Below are 26979 nucleotides of genomic sequence, written 5' to 3'. Positions count from 1 at the left end.
CTACAGGTGTACCATGTCCATGCGAAGATACTGGCTGACGACTGGATCCCTTTAGAACTATTAAATTTCTGGCATGTTGATTGCTACGTTTCACCCGTTGTTTCAGATAGCCTCAGATATTTTTTATGAGATTAAGACCGAACAGTTTAGCGGATCGTTCGAGGTGCAGTAGGACGCCTATGTGTTCGTCAAAAGGTGTGCATACGGACCTGTGAGGACGGCTGTTGTAATCTTGGAAGACAGCAGTGACCACAGCGTATTCATCACGGGCATATAGAGAAAGGCTACCGACAAAGATGAAGCAAACATCAAGGTTCACACTGGCAGTAAACTAAATTAGCGGACGCTATTCATGATACAGAAACACCTCACAGGCATCACAGAACTGCCTCCGACCTGAACTGTAGCCTTCACGCATTACGGTGAAACGTCTCAATGAGCCTTCGTTCCACTCACCGCCAAGCATATTTCAAAAAGAGGCAAAATCACGATTCTTCGGACCACACTACGCATTTCGAGCAAGCTAGTGTGCAGCGTTTATTTTTTCGGTCCACTGTCGACGTGCAGTTTCATGTGCCGCTTGAGCAAGGGACTTCTGCGAATTACCCAGTTCCAAATATCCACTGCATGCTGTTCCTTCGCAATTTAAAATTAGCGGTCTTTCCACGCAATTCTCTTCGCAGTTTTAACTCGGGAACCGGTTGACACAGACCTGAATTCGCTGACAGCACCATTTCCTGGTGGTTTTGGAACCGATTGTCTTTGACGGGGCGTAACACCTCTCTGCAGTCCCTGTCGTTTGGGATCTTTTTACGACCGGTTTTCTTAGTCCGTGTACATAGCTGTCAGTGGTATATATTTCTTGTAGACACGCTGGACAGTCCGCGGCCGGCCGCGGCGGCCAAGCGGTTCTAGGCGCTTCAGTCAGGAACCGCGCGACCGCTACGGTCGCAGGTCCGAATCCTGCCTCGGGCATGGATGTGTGTGATGTCCTTAGGTTAGTTAGGTTTAAGTAGTTCTAAGTTCTAGGGGACTGATGACCTCGGATGTTAAGTCCCATAGTGCTCAGAGCCATTTGAACCGTTTGACAGTCCGCGTCGATACACAAACACTCAGGGTAAATTCATTCGCGATGTGGTCATGGGCACGTTCAAACATGATAGTTCCTTTCTGCCGTTCTGTCACGTGTTCACGTCAACCCAGCTTACTCGTTGATTCCGTACAACCAACCAGCACAGACACAAGTCATTACTTCACTGCACTGCACTGCCCATCACACTAGACGAGGTAGCTAACGTTGACGTGGCACTTTACGAGTTTTGTGACGTCACTTCGTGCTATTTCACGTTGACGAGCCATTACCTGACGCGAAACTCAAAATAAGTTCTGCAATATTTCGGCAATTCACCACGTAACGCAGAACCAATAGGAAGTAAGAACGCTCCCTGTGTCACAATCAGTACATGTGAGACGTCATATTGTATTTGTCGTGTTCAGTAGAAGCCATAATTCGTTGGTTTTTATGTTACACCTTATACCCTATGAATATATGTGTTTCTAAGCACCAGCATAACGAATGTCTCGAGACCGAATCGTTGTTGGTACGATGTATTGTAATATAATGACGGGAAGGGTCATATTGGTAGTTAAAGAATTTTCGTATTTAGTTATTCTCGCTTCATAAACTAAGCCGTTCTAAGGCAGCGGCAAAGTGAAGATTCATGAAGAACGTATCGCTTTTGTTACAATTTGGTATAATTAAAAGTCGGTTAATAATAATTCGGCGATTAAAGCGTTTAGAAGACATAACACAAGGTCGCTCAACGTAGACACTCAGCACATGTAGTTAGAAGATGCACAACTTTATGAGAAAGATGATACACCGTGTTTTGCAATGTCCAAATTTTTTCACCTTAATGTTCCCTAAAAAGGTTGTAGGACTTTGTTACGACAGTAATAGAAGTAATTTCTGTAATATTTGATATTATGTAAATGTTAGTGCGCTCTCTATCAGGAGTGAGTTTGTTCTATTTGGTGAGCTGATGTCCTTATCGACTGAACATCTACCTTTCCCTTTTGTCTTATTATATGTTCACGGATATTAAAGTTTTCAGTTACGTATACCACAGACATAACATGATTAGCATGTGGAGAATGGTGGAAAATCCGTCTTAATAGAGCTAGCAAAGGAATTTTACGCTTGTCCATCTTCGTGAAGAAACTGTGTTGTTTGCGAGCCATACAAAGCCAACTGCTGCTGCAGAGCGCTGAGAGCGCAAAAATCACGTTAACCAGCTCGTCCCGTGTGCTGACAACCCCTTGTCTTGCCGGCCGGAATGGCCCAGCGGTTCTAGGCGCTACAGTCTGGAACCGCGCGACCGTTACGGTCGCAGGTTCGAATCCTGCCTCGGGCATGGATGTGTGTGATGTCCCTAGGTTAGCTAGGTTTAAGTAGTTCTAAGTTCTAGGGGACTGATGACCTCAGAAGTTAAGTCCCATAGTCCTCAGAGCCATGTCTTGGGACATGGGATATCCCGGCTGCGTGCTCGTCAAGGTTATTGCTGTCTCGTTTCCGTGTGACGACGACTTTAGCGTTAGGTCAAATGGCTGACAGATTCCAATTCCGAACTGTCTACAGCACTTCAAAGTGATCAGTGTGCACTTGTAATCGGGTGTCTAATATTCTGACCGGTGAATACCCAATGAAGATGACCAAGCTTTTGTAATTAAAAGCCATGAGGTAGATCATGCGTGTATTTAAAGGTTGAAGTCATAATCTAATTGGTAATTTATATGAACAATAGAACCACTGAGATAATGTAACTATGTTAAAACTACTGGCTGTCCTTATCCACCGTGGAATATGGGTGCACGAGCGGTCTCAATGTTTGTTTGGATACATTAGCGATCTTCACCCAGATTATTAGCACTTAGCTGAACTGGTCATCTTCACTTTCATACCGACAAGAAAGTATCTACATATCTATCACACATGAAAATGACCTGTTAGAAATCGGGCCATTGTGAATATGTATTGAATAAAACATTGCAAAAGAAATACAGATCAGTGAGTTTCGTATATACCGACTTCCACAGAAAGAAAAGCGTACCGCTTTGCTTTTGTCTAGAGACTGATTGTTTTAATTTATTGTACAAAATCTAAATGTGAACTAAAAGCTATAGTAAACTTCCATACCGAACAATGTGAAGCATATAACTTTTTTCTGTGGGTTTCATGTTTCGATGTGTATTGTTAAATTTCTAGCCATTAGATAGTTTCAAAGCGTATTTTTTTGTAATTTCTTATAATAACTGACAGTGAGACACTCGGTACATCACTATTACAAAATATGATTAAGGGCATGAATTGCAAAAATTTAAACCAACTAATAAGAGTGAAAAAATATAAAAGTATGTATGAAATTGTGAAGTGACTGAAGCTAAAAAAAAAAAAAGAACGTGTGTGTGTGTGTGTGTGCGGGCGCGCTCGCGCGCGCGCTTGAATGAGTGAGTCAGTGAGAGAGAGAGAGAGAGAGAGAGAGCGAGAGGGGGGGGGGGAGAATGTAAATGAAATGGCTTGACAAAGGATGTGACAATGTAAATAATTATTTTTATGCGTCCTGTGAACGATAAACAGACGAAATGCGGTATGATCTGCTGACATCGTGCCAATTTATTTTTTGGTTGCCCACCAATTACTTTCTAATAAGCAGACCTGGCCATATTCATACTGCGGCTTCAAGTAGCTTAGGAAAAAATACCTCATTACTCGCGTCTGGCGGCCTACGCTGGGTTCCTCGGAGCTTCACCAAAAACGCTCGTGTCGTTAATATTCCGATAATCGATTCGGAAAGTTCGCCCGAGCATGATGACCTGAGAGGACAAACTCTGCGCACTTTAGCTCTGAACTCCATAAAAAAGCCAAACGTAGAGCAATTTTATACAATTTTCGTCACTAACAACTTGGACGTACGGCTCCACCATTTACCAACTCGCTCTTGTAATGAAACGTTTTAGTGTTCAAGGTCGCTGTAGTACTTGAAGTAGTTTTGCTGTCTTAAAATTCCATTTCCGCTAAGCTGATAATCATTCACATTCCTTCATTATTGTTTTGGTGTACTAGGCAACACATGAAACAACTTAAGTCGTCTTTCTTTTCTCGTTTCTCTCCAGAAGTTTCTCGTTCTTTCCCTATGCTTTTCTTTCTTCCGTTTATATTGCGGAAGTGCTGGAGACCGTTTACTTTTGCTCCGAACGTTTCTATTTCTTCTTCCATCATTTCCATTTCCCTCGGATCTGCTTCAACGATCTGCTTCAACTTCTTTGATTCATTGATTCATGTGAATTATGTTTTTGTCAAAGCTAAAAGTTGTTTTGCATTCTTTTTTTATCTGTCCTTTTTAAGTGCCCGTGGAATAAAAGTCGTCCCTTCCTCATTGTGTCTAATATCCGTTTTGTTTATTCATAAGCTTCATTATTACTTCTTAATTTCCATTTCCCGTTGTCATAATTACTGCGATCCTAATATTTTTCTGATTGTTTTAATTTATTTTTATTTTATTTAACGTAATTGTATGGTTATACATAAGGATAGACATTCTGAAGCATAAAGGCATATTCTGGTCTGATGAAAGTTTTGTATTTATGAGAACTGACTTCTTTGTTATACAGATTTCTTGTTACTCGAAATGTCACCTTCATTTTTCATGTCTTTGGTAAGTTAGCTTCTCTGCCCAAAGCATTTAGTTGTGTTACTTCATCTACATATTTAAGTTTTGAAGCCTTTTTATTCTTCTATAATCAGTTACCACGTACATCAGTGGGCTCCCTTCCATTTTTTTTTTTTTTAGAAATATACATAGACCTGATTTTGAACCCCTCTTTTGCAGGAGATTTATCCGAATTGTTGTGTCTTCTACAGAATCAGTTAAGATTTAACTGTTTTATGAGAGCGCTTTCATGTAACTGATTCAAAGCCTTGATTGCTTCAGGGACGCTTTACATATGGAGTTCTTGCTTCGAAACTTACTTTTTAAGTCATGCAGAATGCAGTACCTAAAGCTTTAACCTCAACTGGTAGTTCTGGTGCCAGTCTTACACTACCGTATTTGTTGCCGCAACTACAACAGTCACAAAGCTGCATCGATCAGGCAGCTACATCGACACACACTAGGGACAGCACTGAGATTGTAGGGAGACTGCAACTCTCGTCGCGTGTTTGATTGTTTCTATTCTCTTATCCCGCATTTTTTACAATTATTTTATTAAAAATACTAACAGTGTACAATTTGTGGAGAGTGTCTGATCGTACACTGCAGACCATTACAATTTCAAAACCTTGAAGTTGCTGTGCAATAAACGTCAAACTGGCGTGCTTGGAAATGCAAACGACCAGCGTTTCAATGTGGGAGTAACATCGTCTGCATTCTCTACACAAGGAAAAATTAGGTAGCGGATTTTTCATCACAGTCGCATTTAAAGGCTATCCGCCTGGATAGCAGTGTGCGTTAAAGCGGCCGCTTCCGGGACGGGGAGGTGCACCGGCCTCGGATCGGACCCGCCCGGCGGATTAACGACGAAGGTCAGTCTGCCAACCAGCCTGGATTGGTTTATAGGCGGTTTCCCACATCCAACTAGGTAAACATCGCCCTGATGACCAAGTCCCGCCTATTACAAGAATCCCAGACATTAAGAAAATTTCCGCTAGCCTTCACATGAATAGCACTTCACGCAGACAGTTGGGATGCACATATTCCGGCCCGAAAGGTTACTGGACAGGAAGGCATTCGACCACCCCTTCAAGTAACCAAGCCAAATGTGTTCCTATCCACGAAGACCCGCGACGATGCGGGTCAGAGTCACAAGAAAATGAACAAAGAAGAAGAAATAGCATAAAATGCTATTACTTACTGAGACTGTCGTATTCTGCCTCATAAAAGCAGATAAACGTCTACTAACAAGTGTCGGAATGCGGCAGCAACGAGATCGTGGAATATCGAGGCGGCAGTTTCTCGTTCCGCAATACTGCTGCTAGCATTGGTCGACATCTCACGGCGACCATGCCAATATGTAATCGATGGGTTCAAGAGGGTCACACTAGATACCCTGCAGGATCTCAACGGCCCCTCACTACTAGAGTCGGAAAGCGTAGGCAGTTGTGCGCTCGGCGTGCACAATCGTACAGCCACGTTAAGCAGTTGGGTCACATTAATACTAGCATCGTTTGTTCAACGTCAACGTGCAATAACAACTCGTAGACGGCGGTTGACAGCACTAACAGTGGAAGGTATACACTGATCAACCACTACATTATGACCATCTACCTAATAGCCGGCGTGTCACCCTTTGGCAGGCATAACAACAGCGACGTGTCGTGGCGTGGAAGCAATGGGGCCTTGATAGGTCCCTGGAGGGAGTTGACACCAAATCTGCACACAAGTCACCTAACTCCAGAGAATTCCGCGGAGGAGGGTGTTGAGCTCTGACACCACTTTCAATCACATCCCTGATGTGTTCGATCGGGTTCAGATCCGGCGATTTAAGGATCCAGAACATCGACTGGAGCTCGCTAGTGTGTTAATCAAAACACTACATCAAGCTCCTGGCCTTGTGACATGGCATTATCTTGTTGAAAAATGCCACTGCTATCGGGAAACATGATCACCAGTGTGCAGTACTCCTTTGCCGTCATGGTGCCTTGCAAGAGCTCCATTGGACGCATGGATGCCCACGTGAATGTTCCACAGAGATTAATGGAGGCACCGCCAGCTTGTCTCCGACCCTTACTACATGCGTGAAGAAGCTGTTCTCCTGGAAGACGACGGATTCGCGAACTCCCATCGGCATGATGAAGGAGAGGAGGTATAGGGACTTGTCAGACCATACAACGCTCTGCCGCTGCGCCAACGTCCAGTGTCGATGGTAAAGTTCCCATTTCACTCGTAGTTGCCGATGTCGTGGTGTTAACATTGGCGCCGGCCGCGGTGGCCGAGCGGTCCTAGGCGCTACAATCTGGAATTGCGTGATCGCTGCGGTCGCAGTTTCGAATGCTGCCTCGGGCATGGGTGTGTGTGATGCCCTTAGGTTAGTTAGGTTTAAGTAGTTCTAAGTTCTAGGGGACTGATGACCTCAGTAGTTACGTCCCGTAGTGCTCAGAGCCATTTGAACCATTTGTTAACATTGGCACATGCATGGGTCGTCATCGTTAGGAGCGTTCGATGTACCGTGTGTTCAGACACATTTTTACTCTGCCCAGCATTAATACATAATGTTAGTTCCGATACAGTTCGCCCCTATCCTGTTTTACCAGGCTGCCCTGCTTATGACGTCCGACATCTGTAATGAGGGGTAACCGCCCAACCCCACGACATCTGGATGTTTTGTACATCCATCCTTTTCGCAGGAGGTCTTTGGGACGACGTCCGTTTACTATTGTGAGAAAATAAAAGACTTACAGACGTCCGTATGATTTTATTTTATTTTGTTGCAATCAGTTTCGGCGTTTCAATGCGCCATCTTCAGACTGTAGTTGATGCGCCCCTATACTGGATACGCAAATAATGTGTCAGCACTCTAGCCCTCATTTGCCATCTGGAACTGGTTTCACCTCGGTTCCTCCACGTGTTGAAGACAATCGCTACAGCACTCCTCGGACACCCGAGAAGTCGTCCAGTTTCTGAAACACCGAGCCTCCGGGCCACCATAATAAGCCGTAGGTCAAACTCCGATAGATGGCATACCTTGCCAGTTCTACACACGGACAGCACGCTTACTGTTACTACGTGCACCGTGCATGTTTCAGACCAGCAGTCATTCCTCGCCAGGTGACGCTGCTATCGCCTGTACGGGCTTACATCGTTAGTGGTCAAAATGTTCTTGCTGATCAGTGTATAAACCATGTTGGAGGGACGCGGAAAACAGTGCACTCTTTTAGTCCCGCCGAATTGGAGCGATTTCACTGACGTCCAAAAGTGCATCATTACTTGCTTTCGGGACAAATGTGGAATCATTTACGAAATGGCTAAGTTTTTAAACTGTTCTTGTGCCGACGTGGTTAAAATATACCGTGTACGGCAAAATGGCGCTATCCAAAACCATTGCCGAGGCAACTGTGGTGCACAACGGGCCGTAGATGGCAGGGGCGAACGACTGCTTCGGAAATATGTGAAGTCGAATAGACGAGCAACTGTTGAGCAACTGACCGCTCAGATGAACCAAGGTGCTACCGTCTTCCTAACGATTGTTCACTGAACGTGGCAGTGCATCCGCCTCCAGAGCAGGCTCCTGGTTCGTGCACCCATGCTGACTACTGTTCGTCAGAGACGAAGGGTGGCACTTGGACGCCAATACCGCAACTGGTGACCTTTGCAAGCGAATCACGTATTATTCTCCATACCGCAGATGGCTGTTGGCGTGTACGGCACAAACCTCTGAAGGGGTACAAGGAGGGAACTTTACGGTCTGCGAAATGTTTGTGGAATTCCCTGAGTGATCTCTTCTATATGCGGTTTGTTTTTGGTCAGCATGAAGGCATCTACTAGGTAGGACAATGCAAAGTGTCACACAGATCCCAGTGTACATGCGTGGCTTGAAGGGTACGTTCACAGTACTCCCCTGGCCACCAAACTCCCCGGATTTAAACCTAATCGAGAATCTGTGGGATCATCTCGATCGGGCTGTTCGCATCATGGATCCTCAACAGAAAAATCGAGTTCAAAAATGTTCAAATCTTTCTGAATTCCTAAGGGACCAAACTGCTTAGGACATCGATCCCTAGATTTATACACTACTTAAAGTAACAAACTAACTTATGCCAGGAACAACACACGCACCCATGCCCGAGGGAGAACTCGAACCTCCGGCGGTAGTGACCGCGCACTCCGTGACATGACGCCTCAAACCGCGCGGCCACTCCGCGTGGCGAAATCTAGCACAACTGGCCAAGTCACTGGAGTCGGCATGGCTCCACTTCGCTATCGGCACCTCCCAGAACCTCACTGATTCTCTTGCTGTACGTCTCGCAGCGCTCCGCGCTGTGAAAGATGGTTATTCAGGCTTTCGACAGGTGGTAACATTAATGTTACTGGGTAGTGTATTTCCCTATAGTCAAGAACGCAATTTCCGCAGTGACAGCGATACGACATATGGAGCAGGACGAACTGTCAGGCAGGCGACTACAGTTGCGGCTTTCGTTGACACACCAGCAGGTAGACGTGCACCGACGGTGGTGCGACCAATATCGACACTTGTCACAGGACTGGCACCACATCTTTTTATCAGCTGAGTCACGTTTCAGCTTATAGCAACACAGTGAATGTATTCCGGTGTGGAGGTTACGAGGAGAACAAAATTAGCCAGATTGTCTTCTTCATCGTAACGCAATGGTGTGCCAAAGAGTACTCAACACGTTCATCTCTGGCTCGAACATATGTAAACTGGACAGCTGCCGTCGCTTTTCTGACGTAAGGCCTGTGGCTGTGCCCTACGTTCAATGTATCCGTGACATCTTTCAACAGGATAACGGAAGACCTTGTGTTGCTCTTGCAGTCCTAACCGATCGATCTTAATGCTGAGCGGGTTCACCAGCTGCCAAGGCTATCACATTTTTTTCTGTCGGACTGTTTCTGATAAAAACATGCGGAATTTGTTGTGGAGCATCGTGGAATACCCCCACTTCAGCACCTATAGTTTCATGAGGCTTCTACAGGAGGTAAAGCTACACGCAGTCTCCAAATAAGCCGGCCGCTTCTAGGCGCTTCAGTCCGGAACCGCGCGACTGCTACGGTCGCAGGTTCGAATCCTGCCTCTGGTATGGATGTGTGTGATGTCCTTAAGTTAGTTAGGTTTAAGTAGTTCTAATTTATAGGGGCATGATGACCTGAGACGTTGACCCATAGTGCTCAGAGCCATTTGAACCTTCAAAATAGTGTCCCAAGCAGAGAACTGTCATTGAGTTTCTTATGGCGGAAAAGAGGAGTTTCACAGATATTCACTGGTGCTTGCAGAATGTAGATGGAGATCTGGCAATGAACAGAAGCGCGGTGTATCTTTTGGGAGAGGAGTCTGTCATCATCGCAAAAGGTCTCACAAACATGCCCGATCTCCAGTGTGCCGGCCGGTCGCACGCAGCTGTGACTCCTATAGTGTTGGAAAACGCGGATGTTCTCAGGTGACTGACGGATCACAATCAAACACATCGCTACTTAACTGGACTTCGTTATTAATGCTGACACTCGTCCACCAGTTGGGGCACCTTCCGACTTCCATCTGCTTGGCCCAATGAAGGTTTCGTGGAAAGCGGTAAGTGGACAATAGTGAGTGTACTGATGCAGCAAGGCGTCGGTTCTAACGTCGCCCGGGAGAATGGTATCATGCAGGCATACAAACCCTCTCATTAAGGTGGCGTGAGGCCATCACATTCAAGGGAGATTATGTTAAAAATAGGTTTTTGTAGCCAAAACAACGTGAAATAATATGGTGTAATTGAATCCGGAATAAATCCAATTCGCTTACAGAAAAAAGTGTTGCATTACTTATTGAACGTCACTCGTAATAATCACGTGTTCTGTTTATTATGCTGCATACACACACTAAATAAAATTTGGTTATTCGGTATTCTTGTAGATGCTTCACTTTTTAATGTATAACCGTGGAAGTATGAGTATCTCGCAATGTGTGGCAAGAAATTACCGAATGTAAATGTGTTTAATCTTATTGTGGTAAGCTGCTCCATCTAGAACACGACACGAGATTATCCGGAAACCTTGTCAATAAGAGAATGTAATAGAAAGCCAATTGGAGACGCTACAAGAAAGCCGTGTGCCGTTCACAGCACTACTCTCAAAATTCAGTCCGAGTCAAGAAACGTTACTTCAAATGATGTTTCCCTTAATGATCGCGAAGGAATAATTACTGAAATTCGGACGTGTACAGTAGCAGACGATAATCTTTCCGCTGTGCATACCTGCGGCTAATGTAGCTGGGAGGAGATAAAATTATTGTGGATAGGTGTTGACGTATGTTTTATCAATACAAAGGCAATTGTTTATTAACAAATACGCATCGGAGGAAGGCGCTCTCTCTGTGTCGTGTGACGGATGGCTGCCGGGTGCGTCTCTTTTTTTGCGACGCTTTTTACGCGACTTGCTCGTCAGTGATGATTAAATGAAGATGAGAACTACACAAAACGCACTGCCCGAGTCGAGAAAATCTCTGACCCATCCGGGAATCGAACCCCGGCCCCTTTGGTTGGTATATAGCTACGCTGACCGCGCAGATACCGAGGTTGACATCGAAGCAGGTAGCTGGCATCAAGAGTAACTGTGTGATGAACTGGATGTTATCGAAGCATCGAGTTCCTGACTAAGAGTCTTAGGTGTTTAATAAAAAAAGAGTAAAAAAACTGCATTGGCTTGCAGCTTAACACACACGTACACACACGCACACCAATATTCGGTAGCCACTTCAGCCTCTTAGCTAACATATGATAGACTGCTAGTAGTAGTATACAAGTTACGGATAAAAAGTAATAAATGTACTGGCGACTTGTGTTCCAATCGTGTGCATGTGCGTACAGAGACTTCTGTTCCAGTTTTGTGTCGCACAAAATAGACAGGCATCTCGTATGCGAACTTCAATGTTTCATTGATATGTGTGACCGACATCTACCTATTCTGTGAACCGACGTCACAGGACCTCAGATTTCTTATTTACAGTTCGAAATGCCGTAGGATGGTTGCCATCAAGGTCACATACATAGACTTTTGACACCATTGCTTCGCTGTATTCCAAAGGAAATCTTTAATGCCAGATTGAAGCAACTTCATAAATCTGTATTTAAAAATGGATTACGGCCAACTTTCTTCTAGATCACTTCGAAGGCAAATATAGGTATTCTCTTTGTATATTCCTCCTTTGTTCCATGACAAGAAACGTCATTTTAGATCCAAGTTATTTATAGTCTGTTAAATATGCCAGAAAAAATAAAAAATGGGATTCTATAACCATATGCAAACAAATTAATCCCTTCTCAGTACGCACTAGTGGAACAGCAGAATAATGTAGATGCAGTATTTACATCCACTTGGTGAGGGTATTTGCATGTAAATACTGAGCGAATAATGCTTTCTCTGTACTACAAGAACACAGTCTGCTATTAACGTCCCTGACTCCATAGGAACCCAGGCTTCAAGGACAACGCAGATCTCCAACAGAAAATTTACGGACTTTCCACCACGGAATACATTTGCAAGTCAGCTCATGCAAGAACGAGCTAGTTCCGGCTTCCAGGCTGTGAGTGTGCAGCAGAGATGTCGAGCATAAAGAGAGCCAAAGGAAAGACATAGCACGAATAAGAGCACTGTTCTGAACATGAGGTCAGTCTGAACGGGACGGGTTGACCTCTCAGCCTGAAGCTGACACGCTTCTACATCAGAGGCGGCGGATCCACGAAATACAGATGCTGATAACAGGCCGGTCGAGTACTGTGTTAGGAAACCAACCGTCGCGTGAAACAGGCGCTGTGGAGCCACAAGGCCAGGTGCAAATTTGTGAGGTGAGCGTGCAGCCCGACAGTTACCGTAACGACTCATTAGCGCCGACGGCACTCCCACAAATACAGACGGCGAAGCACAGGCCATCAACATGGTCTTACGCCCCACGCCAGGAGTTTACCATCTTCCCTGGGCTCGGGGCAACGCAAAGCTATTGTTAACAAAGGAGGAAAATAGAAGCAAAGAATACTACCGACACTGTGACCAATCGTCAAAGTGATATCAGCCAAAGGCACAACTCTCGCTTTTCATGAATGTTAGGTACTAGTGCACGCAAATGTAGTAAATCTCTCCAACCAGATAGTTGACCCTACACCTCTGTCTCCCAGGCATTGACATTAAATGATTCTACCTTTTTATTTAAGAACACGTACCCGTTCTCATCTTCTCCATACATCAAAAAATACTGATAGTTAAATAAACGGGACAAAACGGTACAGTTTTTCAGCGGCTTAGACACGAGCAGATTTCAGACTAGCACTGTTAAATAACTAGTTAATTCACATCCCGTAGTTAAATGCAACAGAGAAGACATATGTGCCATCGCATCGTATCTAACAATTACAGATTTAACAAATACGATATTCAGCTTCAATTTAATTTGTCGTAACACTTGGAGTTGCTTTGTGAATACACAGGTCTCATAAGAGCCCTTTAAAACCAATGTCTTGTAACCTCCCCCTCACTTATCGACCTTAATGACAGTGAAAAATTAAACCGCGTGTACCTAATGGAAATTCGGGAAAAGCAATCGTCACAGAAGTTAATCTGTCGGTAAAGAGGGAGGAAAGGGTTACATCTAAATGAAAGGAAAAATGCAAATGAAACTGGTGGAAATTAATTTTGAAAAGGGGTAAAGTTAATAAAGAAAGTAAATGTGCGGCCGTTACGTTAACAATCAACTAGCGGTAATTAGATATTTGAGATTTGGGGGAAATTACGGTCGCCAGTCCTAAGGACAATTACTATAGTAACTGAAAAAGAAAGGTTATTACACATATAATTAGCACTAGAAGCGTGGCAACTGAAGGTTGACACGTGTAGTGTGAAAACTGAAAGTTTGTCAGAAGTAATAAATTTCGCTACACTCTGACTTAATTTAGCAAAAGAATTAATAAAACCGGAAAATCGAAAGTTAATTTAGTGACTGAAATTAATAGTGAGCTTTCTTTCTGAAGCACATCGAAATTCAGTAAAATAGGTTAGTCTTGGACTACCTCAACAATCATTTCAAAAGCTACTTGAATCTATGCAATTTAGAAACAAGAGATTTAACTTTGAACTTGAATTAAATGATTCTGAACAATTAACAATAGTAAAATTTAGTACGTACCGAGCTGAGCTGCAGTCACAGGTAAGCTAAAATATGGTAACAAAACTCGCACTCTTACTTTGTGCTTGTGTAATCTAAGTATTGTAGCCAGCTATGAATACCTTAACTGAACTTTGAAATTGAAATTTGAAATTAAAGCAGTGAAATTGAATGTTGCTGGCGTTTGAATTTCAACGACACTCTGGTTCATTCCGGAAAAGGAAGGGACCCTGCTTGGTAATGCAATTGGGACAATGAGCAACAAAGGTTCATGCTAAGTTGCTGTAATTTTGATGCAACAATTTTAAAAGTTTGAAAAGCTGAGGTCTGCCATACAGTTCTAAAACTTTACGTGCTTCCAGTCTTCCTTGTTGGTTGATTGAAGGTTTGAAGCCGTCGATCGAGGAGGTGGCGACAGTCACTCATTGTCAGCCGTCGCTGTTGCAGAAACTGGATGTTGGCGCGCCTTCTTCTCGACACGGTCACCAGACGAAACGGGCTCTTGATGTGCGCCAGCTAATGCTTCCCGTCCGCGACACCATGTCAGAAACTATCATCGCAAGTCGAGCGCAATTACATGCTGCCAAACCCCGAAAGCGCGGCAACTCGCGGGAGCTTCACACAACGCACCTGCTCCACTCGCTACTCCAGCCAGACTCTCTCTCTGCTCAGCCCGCGCTCCACGCGGCAGAGTTAACCCTACCAAAGATCCTTCACACTTTGATTCTTCACACGACCTATCGATGTAATCGTTCGATAGCAGTTTTCCCTAGGCAAGACCCAGCGTAAAAATACAAATAATATTTACGAAACTAACCAATTATACATCGACATAAATGCATAAATATATATATACAAATAGTAAAACAATTACAATATGCAAAGGCACAGAAATGTTATATATTCAGGTAACAAAAATAAGGAAAACAAATTTATAGTACAATAGATGGAAATAGGAGGATATGCATTTCCGGCGTTACAGTCTGACTCTGTTCAACCACCTACCCTAGATCAATTCAGTTGTCGTTAATAATACTCGAAAGCTGTCACTAGCCAGATTAATTTCTTGAAAATGTTTAAAAATGCCTAAAACACGTTTATTGTGATGGAAAAGCAGTCCTTTATAAAAATACGTCACATATTGCACAAAAATGAGCCAAAATTTTGTTATATGCAAGTACTAGCATGAGGTGGGAAACCCACACGTGTAGTGTGACGGCATTCTAGCCTGGTTGTCCATGGAGCATGGTGCATAAAAGGAGCATTGTTTAATTTTACAAATACTGAATTAAAAATGAAAGTATAACAAATAAGAAAGACAAATGAAAATTAATATTTACAGAGTATTTTCCTGTCATTGTCTCCGGGAACTGTTACCAGTACCCGTTACCTAATAGCCAATGAATGTGGTAAAAAAATGTTCGCACATCCCATCCTATCCCACTCTACCTGACAGCCACTGTATGAGCTGAACACAGGAGCGGTTATTCCCACCTCCTGTCCTGAGGCAACGACACCGTATGGTATCTCTCACGAACATAAAAATGGCCACTGAAGGTACAATCTACACTTAGTACTTCCAATAACTGTAAATAAAACTCGTAATCTACATGAAAGGAACACTGAAAAACTGAGGAACAATTATGAACTGATTCGGAACGTCAAAACATGCAAACAACACCGTGAAAGGAAGTCTTACAACGCTATCGTACGGTAGCTCAAAGTCAAACGACGATATGAACCATTATGGAACACTTAACAGTTGCCAGAAACGCTCAAGCATAAAATGCAAACGTAGCGATAGTGGGATTTCGTTTTAACGAGAAATGAATCATGGGTCAGCAATAAAAAGCCGTAAGAAGCACGTAGCCTTTAATGCTTACTACAACAATAATAATTTGAGAAATAATGGGGCTCCTACATATAACTGAAGAACATAAATTATAGAATGCTGCTTGTCCTCACTGTTTTTTCTCTATCTCGGTGGTCTCAGATTTCTCGTTTTATCGCCGTTGCAAAATTAAAATAACCTTTTTACACAAAGTAGAAGTTTGGAGGGCTCTTTTCTTTACCTTATTAATTTTTCCCTTGTTACCAACTTAAATTCTGAAGTTGATGGTGTATCTTCACTTTCCAGCGTCAGCCATACAATCTAAGTTTCACCATCCTTTTTCCCCTTGTTAGTTTGACTGAAAGGCAGTTTACACGAGGAAGATAGAACGCCCCGATTCCGAGAAAATGCATCTCAACGGTAGGTCTGTAATATCCTCCGTACAGCATAAGGCGATGGGTAGCTATTACCGACAGCAACCACGCTCTTTCCAAGCGGTAAAAGCCTGTGTATGTCCCCGTAGGCCCTAGTCCTTAATGAACTTTTATAATCTGAACGCGAGATAAACTATGGAGGTAGAAGAATGCTGAATAGGCTGTTCTGAATAAATTGTTCATTACTTCAATAGGATTTCCCGTGAACAATCCGGCGTTTAGTCAACTGAACTCAATTTTAATTCGCTGAGCGTTGCTGCTATACTTTATTGGCTATATCTAAGTCTTACAATCCTGTCACTGTACAGGACGAGATGTAAGGGCCAAACACTCCGTAGAAGGAGTCTACAATTATTGATTATACTGGTGCATTGAATACAATTTCTTTGAAAGGTACAAGAAAAATCATAGAATCCTTTAAACTAATTCGTCCTAGATTATTGACTGATGGATGTAATATATGATCTACGAATCTTAATAGATTAATATTATGTGAAAGTAATTTGTCACTTTTAGTGGTAGCAGCTGTAAAATATGGAGGAAGGTACCATGGATTAGATGGCTACCATGCCTAGCTTCAAAATTTTATTCGTGTTTACAAAATTTCATTGAAATTTAGAATGTTACCTTGGTGGACATCTACCTTGTAGGACTGCTTTCATTGAAATTGTTTCCGGGTTCGCGACTCGGCCAGGACTCCTGCTATTCATGTGTTGCAACATGAGCCCTTTTACAGTTTACCTGTAAATGCGCACTACGTTAGAGACTTTTGACAAACGTTAACTAGGAAGAAATAATCCCGTAGCGAATTGTATGCAAAATTTAATTGAAATACTGCTGGGCCCACCACCTTCTCGGCTTTGTTAGTTTCAAATGTTATTCAAAATTAGCACATGATTTCAACATAACCCATGTGAGGGTTTTGTGCGGCTGCTACGCATTCATAAAAATTTTCTGGCTTAAACTGTGTGTCTGTCTGGATTTCGAGGCTGGACGTTTTCCTTTCTTGAAGACCGCTCCGTCAGCTGAATCACTCGTCTGCATCACTACCAAGGACTAAAAGTATACCATTTGTCAATTCTTGGTCCCTACCTTTGCATATTCCAAAGAGGTCGTGCTGTGTACTCTGTTAGAATAGTGTTCAAAAAGAGAAATAATATAACGGAGAAGAATAAAGGCCTGCGTTTTTGTCCCCGTAAAAGATAGGCTTGCAGGAGGGCCCGTTTCTTCAGAGAGAAGTTTGCACTGTATTACCAGAATAGGTAGTTATAGCTTCTTAACTGGCAGTTAGTATTGTGGGAAACATACGAGGGCGTGCTGAAAGGTAATTCTCCGAATATTTTATTCTGTTTACAGTATCGGTTGAGGTTTTACATGTCATGGATATTACTCGGTCGACTTTCCTGCTTCAGTGATGCAAGTTGCAATCCTCTGCCGCCAGATGGTTCCAAATTGTAGCGTGTAACACGGCGGTGTGAAGCGTAAGTGTGTCGGAATGCGAGAAACAGCGAGCTGTAATCTAGTTTCGTGTTGAAAGCGGTCGTCCACACAAGGAGCACCCTCTTCTTCAGCAGGACAATGCAACAACACACACCACTGCGACATCATCTACAATACGATGCTTTGGATGTATCAACCTTCATGCAGTCCCGACTTAGTCGCATCCGATTTTCCTCTGTTTCCAAAACGTAAGGTACCTTTGACGTCTTCACTTTGTTAGTGATGAAGCGGTGTAAGCAGAGGTGGGGTTGTGGTTTCGTCAACAAACTGAAACATTCTACAGTGATGGTATCAACAAACTGCTATCTTGTTGGGAGACTTTGTTGAAAAATAAATGTTCAAATGTGTGTGAATTCCTAAGGGACCAAACTGCTTAGGTCATCGGTCCCTAGACTTACACACTACTTAAACTAACTTACATTAAGAACAACACACACACCCATGCCCGAGGGAGGATTCGAACCTCCGGCGGGAGGGGCCGCGCAGTCCGTGTTATGACGCCTCAAACCGCGCGGCCACTCCGCGCGGCGAAAAATAAATATGTACACATGAAGAATAGAGATATAGAATGTTAACTAGTTTTGTTTCATTTAAAAAGCTTTAAGGGTTTTTTACATAAAAAGTGAGGAATTATTCTTCAGCATGCCCTCGTACCTTCTTTCTCAGAAATCTGAGCAAAATACGTCAAACACAGAAACGACTTTACAATTTTCATGGTTCCAATTTCAGTATACTTCCAATATTGGTAACAAAGCAAGTGCAGTTAAAATACATCGGCCGTTTCGCTTTGCATATGCACCATTCAGATGTCCATGGCAATATAACATTTTTACCGCAGTGCAGACTTACCTCGCGAAAGTCGAAAATTATTCCACTAACAATGTAATAATAGCAGCAGTACACAAAAATGTTGAGGCAAAAAAATTTTTCAAATGGCTCTGTGCACTATGGGACTTAACATCTGAGGTCATCAGTCACCTAGAACTTAGAACTACTTAAACCTAACTAACCTAAGGACATCACACACATCCATGCCCGAGGCAGGATTCGAACCTGCGACCGTAGCGGTCACGCGGTTCCAGACTGAAGTGCCTAGAACCGTCGGCCACCTAGGCCGGCTGATGAGGCAAAAGCAGAAACAAAAATTAATGTTTTAACTAACAACGGTATTCCGAATTATGGCCCTTAGTGCACAGAACTTGCATTCGGAAGACTATTGGCTAATCGTTTGATAATTTTAAAAACTGTAATTATTATGTTTCAGTCCGTAATTCGAACGTTTGGTTAGGTCTCTCGACCTCTTGTAATTTCTCGGAGGCTCTTTTGTTAAATATTAAGGAGTGATACCCTTCACTGAAAGGATATGGTGGAAGGAGCAACCGAACCACAATGTAAGTTATATAATGTAGACGAAAGCAGAACATTGCCGTGAAGTAACGTATGTCGTACGTAAAGAACACAATAGCAGCGTATGCTCAACAGTATGGTGTGTAGACAACAGGAAACTACGTTGGCGATACGAAAATTACATTGCTCGGTGAACGGGGAATAACGTAGCCAGAAATCAGGATAGAGAAACTAGCCTCAACCTAATAATAGTCCATTATCAGTCTAAGGCATAGGGCGTTGAGAACAGCGGAGTAATGCGGTCTCAACGTAATCTAGATTTCAAGAACGTAATTCCTTATACGATGACGCTGTATTCATTGGGTGGAACATTGAAGCATGGCGTCGGTCTTCGGTGATACAAAAATAATAAGACTCGGAAGAAATGTTCATCTTCGATATCGAAGTTAAACCGTGGATTTTTCTGACAAAGTCATTTCAGTCTGTGGCTTAACAAGAAATGTTTACAATCTGATATGAGGAAAATCCACAGCTCTAGCGCGTACATCAAATATGTCTGCATCAGAAGTGCGTACACCGTATTTGCTGATTAAACTATTAATCCCTAAAATGTAAGTCAAGCAAATGGCCGAAATGTTACTAGAAAAAACTAGAATTGAAATAAAAAGCAGCTTGTGCTTCTGTTGTTAGTCTTTGCCACATGTGCAATTCCATGAAACTCAAAAGCCTCTTAATATGTCACACAGATCGAACGATCTCCAACACCTACATTGATTTCGGAATATGTCGAATCCTGGAAAAAATTAAGTACATTCAGAAAAAGAAAACACAACCAATGCTTAGTTGAGTGGTTAGATGTTGTTTCCATTCTGAGGAAAACATTACACGCCGGCACGAGCCACTCAGTAAAGTCACCCTTTCGCCAAAGCGCAACTTAGCGTCCAATTACGTGACGGGAAGACCGAGTGACGTGACATCCGCACGCTTTCACACCCGGTAACGTTTATGACGCTTCTGATGTCTCGTTTATTTTGTTGGCAGGCAGATTTAACAGCTCACGTAAAATTATCATTCCTTACAACCGTATAGTTTAGGTTAAATACTACATAACAATTAAACTTATAAAAAAATAGAAGGAATAGGAACGGGTCTAACTAAGTGTCAGCCATTCTGTGTTCAAATAAATGCAGACGATTGACAATGGTGAAACGATTTACAGATTTCGACTACTGCCAGGATGAATCTTAGCCATATTTTCTGACAGGAACATTAAAACAACAGTTTGTCGCTTTGACCTGTAAGCAAAAGTAAGTTATTTTAAAAGCGAAGACTGACGCAAGAAATGTAAAAACTGGTGTTGTTAAGAAGTGAATCAGCCAAAAGCATAGGTTTCGTAGTAATTTTCTAGGAAATTTCGTGCTTTTTCTGAATCCTATCAGTTCTTTGACGATATTGCTTTATTATGGCTGACATGCAAAAAGGGATAAAGAATATAGAATGATCCACTCATAATAGAAAGGTAGATACAAGCTAAAATAAGGAATGTTTTCACTCCCAAGGATAGCTTATTTGTTCTGGGTTAGCTGTTCTTCGCTTAGGATGAGTTACTGATGTCGTTAGCCATGTCCTTTAACGCTAAGGAATTAAGTGCTCGAGTACTGTTTACTAATAAGTGAACTACTTACTATTTTATTGTAATTATGACGGTTGAAACAATGTCAATGACACAGTGAGGTAAGAAAGCAGTAAGCCACAAATATAAGTTATTTTCTTATTTGAATCACTTGTATTTAGACTTGTCAATTTTATGAAGGCAGTCAGCTGCCAATATCTTACGCCGTAGACGACAATGGCGGTACCTAAGTGATAACACGAAGAACTTTCCCAAGGATTGAATATATATCTGAAAAGTTTGCTGGAGTGTCTTGCAAACAATCGATCAACCTTGGAGTGAAAAATATTCACGATAAGAAAAACAAACGGAGTGTTTGTATGTGGCTGAAGCTGTGTTTGGGAAAAATGTACGATTCATATGCAAATCGTTTTTATCTCTCCTAAACATAAATTTTGAGAGCTGTTTCGTTCATGTAATAAAATTTTTCTCCAAGATTGCTAATTGTGTTATACTGTCAGATAAATTTCGAGATTAGGTAGTCTGACTACGTCAATAAACAGTCGTTTTCTGTGGTGAGACATTGTAATTCACTGTGCGAGCAATTAGAAATCTCGCCGCTCTATGACTAAATGTTACTTCATAAGGTTATCAGAATAGGTGTAAAATCTCCAGTCACACTTGACATAAGTCGATCAACACAGCAAGCATCAATATATTGAATTGGGAATGGGGAAATAGTTTTCACTTTGTTCAGATGTTTCTTATTGAAAGAGAAGTACGGCAGATTTATAAAAGTAATGTAAGTATCTCATACAATTACTGTGTATGCTTCAACATCAGGAACCATACAACCTATACATACCTCAAACGTATGCTAAAAATACTATTTTTGCATCCTAATTGGATTTACAGTTCAAAAAGGCCAGGTTCCAGAATTCAGCATGAGTCAAATGCTCGTCTGTGGACAATGAGGTTCATACGGTACATCCCTATGTGCAGAATCTCAGTTTTTGTCACAGAGCATATTGTCTTCGTATCCCCATTATCATATGAGATGGACACATATGTATGTTGTGCTTAGTCCACCGAAAATGATTCGGGTAAGCTTAATGTGTAGCATTCCTCCTTATGCTGTGTTTTAAACTATTCACTGTACATTGTCGTTATAGGTAACATATAACACTTCAGATTCTCTGCTTGAAAAGTGAAATTACTTTTGTTTATATGAGAATCTGGATTCCCATATTTGCAGAGTACCATCTCTTCGACGTCATTTAATAGCATTTCTCTTTGATCATTTTCCTTTCATTAACTTCCCGAGGACTAAAGTGAAAATTTACGGCGCTAATATTGTGTCACGTCAATGGCAACAAGTTTTCATAGCCTTTGACGATGCTCTGAGGAACACCATATTGCTGTAGTTCTTGGGATGTAATATGAAATTAGTTTCACCCACGTTTATAAGAGTATACGTACGAGAAGTAATCTGAAAAATTATGGACTACCTTGGAAACTCGTAGCAGTAGAGTGCCATATACAAAAAATGTTTAAGTGTCATCAGTGTTAGCAAAATTAACCTAATATGAGGACGTTATCTTCTTGATCATCAAGCTTCTTGAAAATAAAGTATCAGTGAATTATACAAATGTATTTGCTGATCATTTAATAGAGCAATAAAAGTAATTGTGTAGGTAAAACTACATAAGAATTTTTCTTTTGATGTGACATATTTGCAATAATCTGTATAAATATTTAACCTAGAAAGTTTCTGTTACATTTAGAATAAACTATGCAACATAAAGCAGAAGTAACACAGTTGTTGTAACTCCAGCAGCTGCTCTAATGCACCAGAGAAAAACTGTTTGATAAGTTACACATAAGCTAGAAAATTTCAAGTACCCATAAATATTAGCAAGTTATTCGGCTGGAAATCTGTAACTATATTTCTTTCTGTACAATGCGACTGGGCGGTTGGTTTTGCTCTGACAGATTCGCATCTGTTTCGAGGGAAATGCCTCACCAAATGATTCCGATCTGACTGCAGACATCACTCTCCCATGTTCACGCGCATGTGGTCGCATTCCTCCACCAAAAACAGTCCGTTGCTAAATTCTTCCCAGGAAATTACAATAATATGAACAGAAGTCACAATATCACATGAAATCCATTGTACACAGAATGCGATTCAAGTACAATGACGTACAGAAAACACTCCAGCATAAGACGTACAGCATTTCCCTTCATACACTTATTTCATTGTCAGTGTACACGCGAACATATGTTCAGGCGTGCAAGCGTTGAAGCACACGCACACACACACACACACACACACACACACACACACACACAGACAGACAGAGAGAGAGAGAAAGCATAAGCATTTCAAAACCACTGGATTGTGAATCGTTAAACACGTTTCTTAGGAATGTTAAACACTAGCCGAAAGCAATTCCTTCGTCACCTGACATCGATTTAAGTATCTACGATTAAACTACAAACGCTTGACATCTCCTTATTGAGTTGACTGAACTGTTGTCAGTGGACAATGTTTATTGCGTAAATCATGTCGAGGTAGAATCACAAAAACAGCTGTTTGTGACACACTCATACTTGCGGAACGCGTGGTCTCCAGGTGGTTTACATGGCGACAGACGTAGGAGGGGGCGTAGCTGCGCGCGAGCACGTGGTACTCACCGAGTGGCCGGCGGCGGCTGCGGCGGTCGGCTGGCAGGTCGAGGCGGCGCGGTCGCTCGCCTGGCGGACACTGGCTGCGTCAGCTGAGAGCTGCCGGATGCTGCCGCCTGGGCGACGGCGACGCCGCGCATGCGCAGTGCGCGCCGCGCAGATCGATGGCCGGCCGCGGCCGCTGCGGGCGCCTCGCCTGGCCACCAGGCCGCCGCACTGCGCACTGCCCAGGGACCTCTCCGCGCTGCTGGCTGCTCGCTGCTCGCGCCTCGCGCCTGCCAGGCACGCCGCTCTGCACGCCAGCGGCGCTGGCCACTGCTGTCACACCTCCACGGTAGCATCTGCAGTATCTCATCTCTGCCAAGATGAGCTCGTGGTAGTCACGAAACATGAGCATGAGGAAAAAAAAAAAAAATCAACGTTGTGTATACCTCACGTCGCACTGTTGTTATCATGACTTACTCAGCACAGTACTTGCTTCTCGGTTGCTATTCGACAGGTTCGGCCTAATTGTCGGACTCACGTTTTACTCCCTCAGTTCGATCTCTCATCTTCATCAAACACAAAACGCGTCACCACGCCACACTCCTCATAGTAACCTACACAAAATACCCTGCTGGCTGTTGTTTTGTACCATAACTACTCTCTCTTATCGTCATCTACAACAGAAACTGGTCACTATGCCACACATTTGACGGTAATCGCTGCCTCTGGAATTTGCAAATATAGGAAGTACACCAAATAAAAAAAATTACTCATAGTTTGTTTACAGTGCAAATTTTATACACTAAGCTGCAGTCCCATCTATGCTGATGTCCTCATAGTAACCTACACAAAATACCCTGCTGGCGGTTGTTTTGTACCATAACTACTCTCTCTTATCGTCATCTACAACAGAAACTGGTCACTATGCCACACATTTGACGGTAATCGCTGCCTCTGGAATTTGCAAATATAGGAAGTATAGCAAATAAAAAATTTACTCATAGTTGGTTTACAGTGCAAATTTTATACACTAAGCTGCAGTCCCATCTATGCTGATGACATCGCACTGGTAGCACAGAGCAGTAATTTCGAAGATGGTGAACGAATTCTTACGGAGGATCTGGAGAAGATGTCAACTTCCTTTAAGACCTGGTAATTAATCCCAAGCACATCAAAAACTGAAGTCTCTTATTTCCATCTAGCGAATCGTGCTGCTAACTACAAACCAAGAGTGCTCCTCAATGGACAGACATTGAGGTACAATCCTTTCCCAAAATGTCTCGGAATCACTCTAGATATAACCCTGAGCTACGAAGAGCACATACCAAGCTTTCTCATAAAGTAGCTACAAGGAACAACATACTACATAAGCCCAGTGGTTACACCTGCGGAACCCCTACTGACTGTCTGCGTTTAACTGGTATCAGTCTTGTGTACTCTGCTGCCGAGTACTGTGCACCTGTCTGGTTGGAAAGTGTACATGTGAAGAAGGTGGACACAAAACTTAACGAAACGATGCGCTGCATTACTGGTTCCATCAGATCAACAGCATGCCACTCCACTGATTACCTGCATTGAGTCACATCCCTTCACCTCACTTAAGGCGGAAACAAGCTCTATTGCGCGAGGCCAAGAAAATCTCTGCATCACCCTCTCTACCACTGCACCAGGAATTCTGTCATCCGCCACAGCAACGATTGCGATCAAGAAGACCGGCAAGTGTTACTGCAGGACAACTCATCGCGGATGGTTTTGATCTAAACAAAAGCTGGAAGCATGAATGGTCAACAAAAACATTGGCAACAAGAGCCCATCACCTTGATCCCACAAAGAAGCCAAAAGGTTTTGACCTGCCGAGGAACCTTTGGCGCCGCCTCAACAGGTTAAGGACTGGACATGGTTGTTGTAGGTACTTCAGGTACAAATGGGGCTGGATCAGTTCTCCAATGTGTGAATGTAATCAAGAAGAGCAGACAATTGAACATCTAAGACAATTGAACATCTAGTCCAACGCTGTCCACTTCATTCATACCCTGGAATTCCCGATGACTTGTTCACTCTCACTCCCAGTTCAACAAACTGGTTGAAAAACACGAACATTAAGGTTTAATCTTGTCTAATATCATATGTATATTGTATAAAATCATTTGCCTTATATCAACTGCACATTGTATAAAATCACCATACCATTAAATAAAAATAAATGGGTCTAAACCAACTGTGCACCGAGTTCAACCAAACTTGAATGAAGTAAATTGGTATGTTAAACCAATCCTGCTTCAATTGCGTCAGTTGTAATGGTGGTGATTTCTTAGTCTCTTGTCAACCAATAACAAAAGGTTTTCAGTGGATGTGAGATCTGGAGAACATGCTGGCCAGGTAACAGTCTGTATCGAGGTGGTCATGCGAATTAGGTATGCTTGTGTTATGTAACCCCATGGCACGATCTACAAAGACAGCAGTTGGTGGACCATATGACACTGAGAAATGCAGTCTAACATTCATTATCAGAGCCTCCACAAACAGATTCATACACAGTGATGTTGCACACAGAACAGACGAAAACTAAACTCTGTCAGAACAGGTTCCATAAGGGTCTAACGTTACTGTTCTACTGCCGTGTCATCCTCAGCCTATAGGCATAGCGCTCTTCCTCCGTTGTCGGTTTTTGTGACTGACACAGAACAGCCACTGGCCTAAAACGACGACATGGCGCCACTGTAATCTGTTACTTTGTACCCATTCCTCTATTTTCATATCAAGGGAAGTCAGGAGAATAATATCTATAATTGTTGTATATGGTGTTCCACATGTCTACGTGGTGCCCTTGCAGATACTTGCCTTGCTGCAAATAAGCTTATTTACTGACTCAAGATAAGTAACATGGCTGTAAGACTGTGCACAGCTGAGTGAACAATATGTCTGTCCTTCCAGGCGCCAGTGGCAAGAGACCACTGAAATCTCGCATGACATTGAGTATGGCCGTCCTGAATCCATCGATTCCATATTCACATGTCATGAGACAGAAGCAGAAATACTACAGATCGTGAAACTGCAGTCCCAATAGGCCATGATCCAGCTACTTTAGAATTGTGGTACTCTTTGGTAGAAATTTCTCCTTCCTACACCAGGCATGCTACGGCAGTCTCACTAAGAAACAGACGAAATTCTCAGTGTAATCTTTTATTACATACAGAATATAGGGGGCATTACTCCTACCTTCTTTGTATGCTTGAGATGAAGTGCTTGCATAACCTAACCCAGTATACATTACACTTCAAGCCAATTTGACATTTGTTGTAGGCCACCTTCATGGTGTTGAAATTTTGATGGGTAGTAGTATACTTACATTCGAGATACAACATACACAGTTTTCAAAGGAAAAATGAATGCTGATGTGCAAACACTTAAAACACTTCCGATTCCATCTGCTAAGCAGATAAAGGATTTAAAAAAAAAATGGTTCAAATGGCTCTGAGCACTCTGCGACTTAACTTCGGAGGTCATCAGTCGCCTAGAACTTAGAACTAATTAAACCTAACTAACCTAAGGACATCACAGACATCCATGCCTGAGGCAGGATTCGAACCTGCGACCGTAGCGGTCACTCGGCTCCAGACTGTAGCGCCTAGAACCGCACGGCCACTCCGACCGGCAAAGGATTTTCGAACCAAAACAGCATAAAACAAAAGTTTCTACAATCACACCATGACGATGGA

The 26979-nt window shown here is 42.7% G+C and overlaps 1 protein-coding gene across 1 annotated transcript in view; it reads right to left on the bottom strand.

Annotated features, from left to right (window-relative positions):
• LOC126161764 (ubiquitin-conjugating enzyme E2Q-like protein CG4502) overlaps positions 1–23383 on the bottom strand; it is a 665340-nt gene extending 641957 nt beyond the window's left edge. The window contains exon 1 of the mRNA XM_049917821.1: positions 23285–23383. The gene's annotated coding sequence lies outside the window, so the exon portion shown is untranslated. The remainder of the gene's footprint in view (positions 1–23284) is intronic.
• Positions 23384–26979: the final 3596 nt, after the last annotated feature.

Source organism: Schistocerca cancellata, chromosome 2 (assembly GCF_023864275.1).
Source record: "Schistocerca cancellata isolate TAMUIC-IGC-003103 chromosome 2, iqSchCanc2.1, whole genome shotgun sequence".
NCBI lineage: Eukaryota > Metazoa > Arthropoda > Insecta > Orthoptera > Acrididae > Schistocerca > Schistocerca cancellata.
Note: the sequence above shows the minus strand (reverse complement) of the source record. Positions and strands in the feature narration are given on the sequence as shown.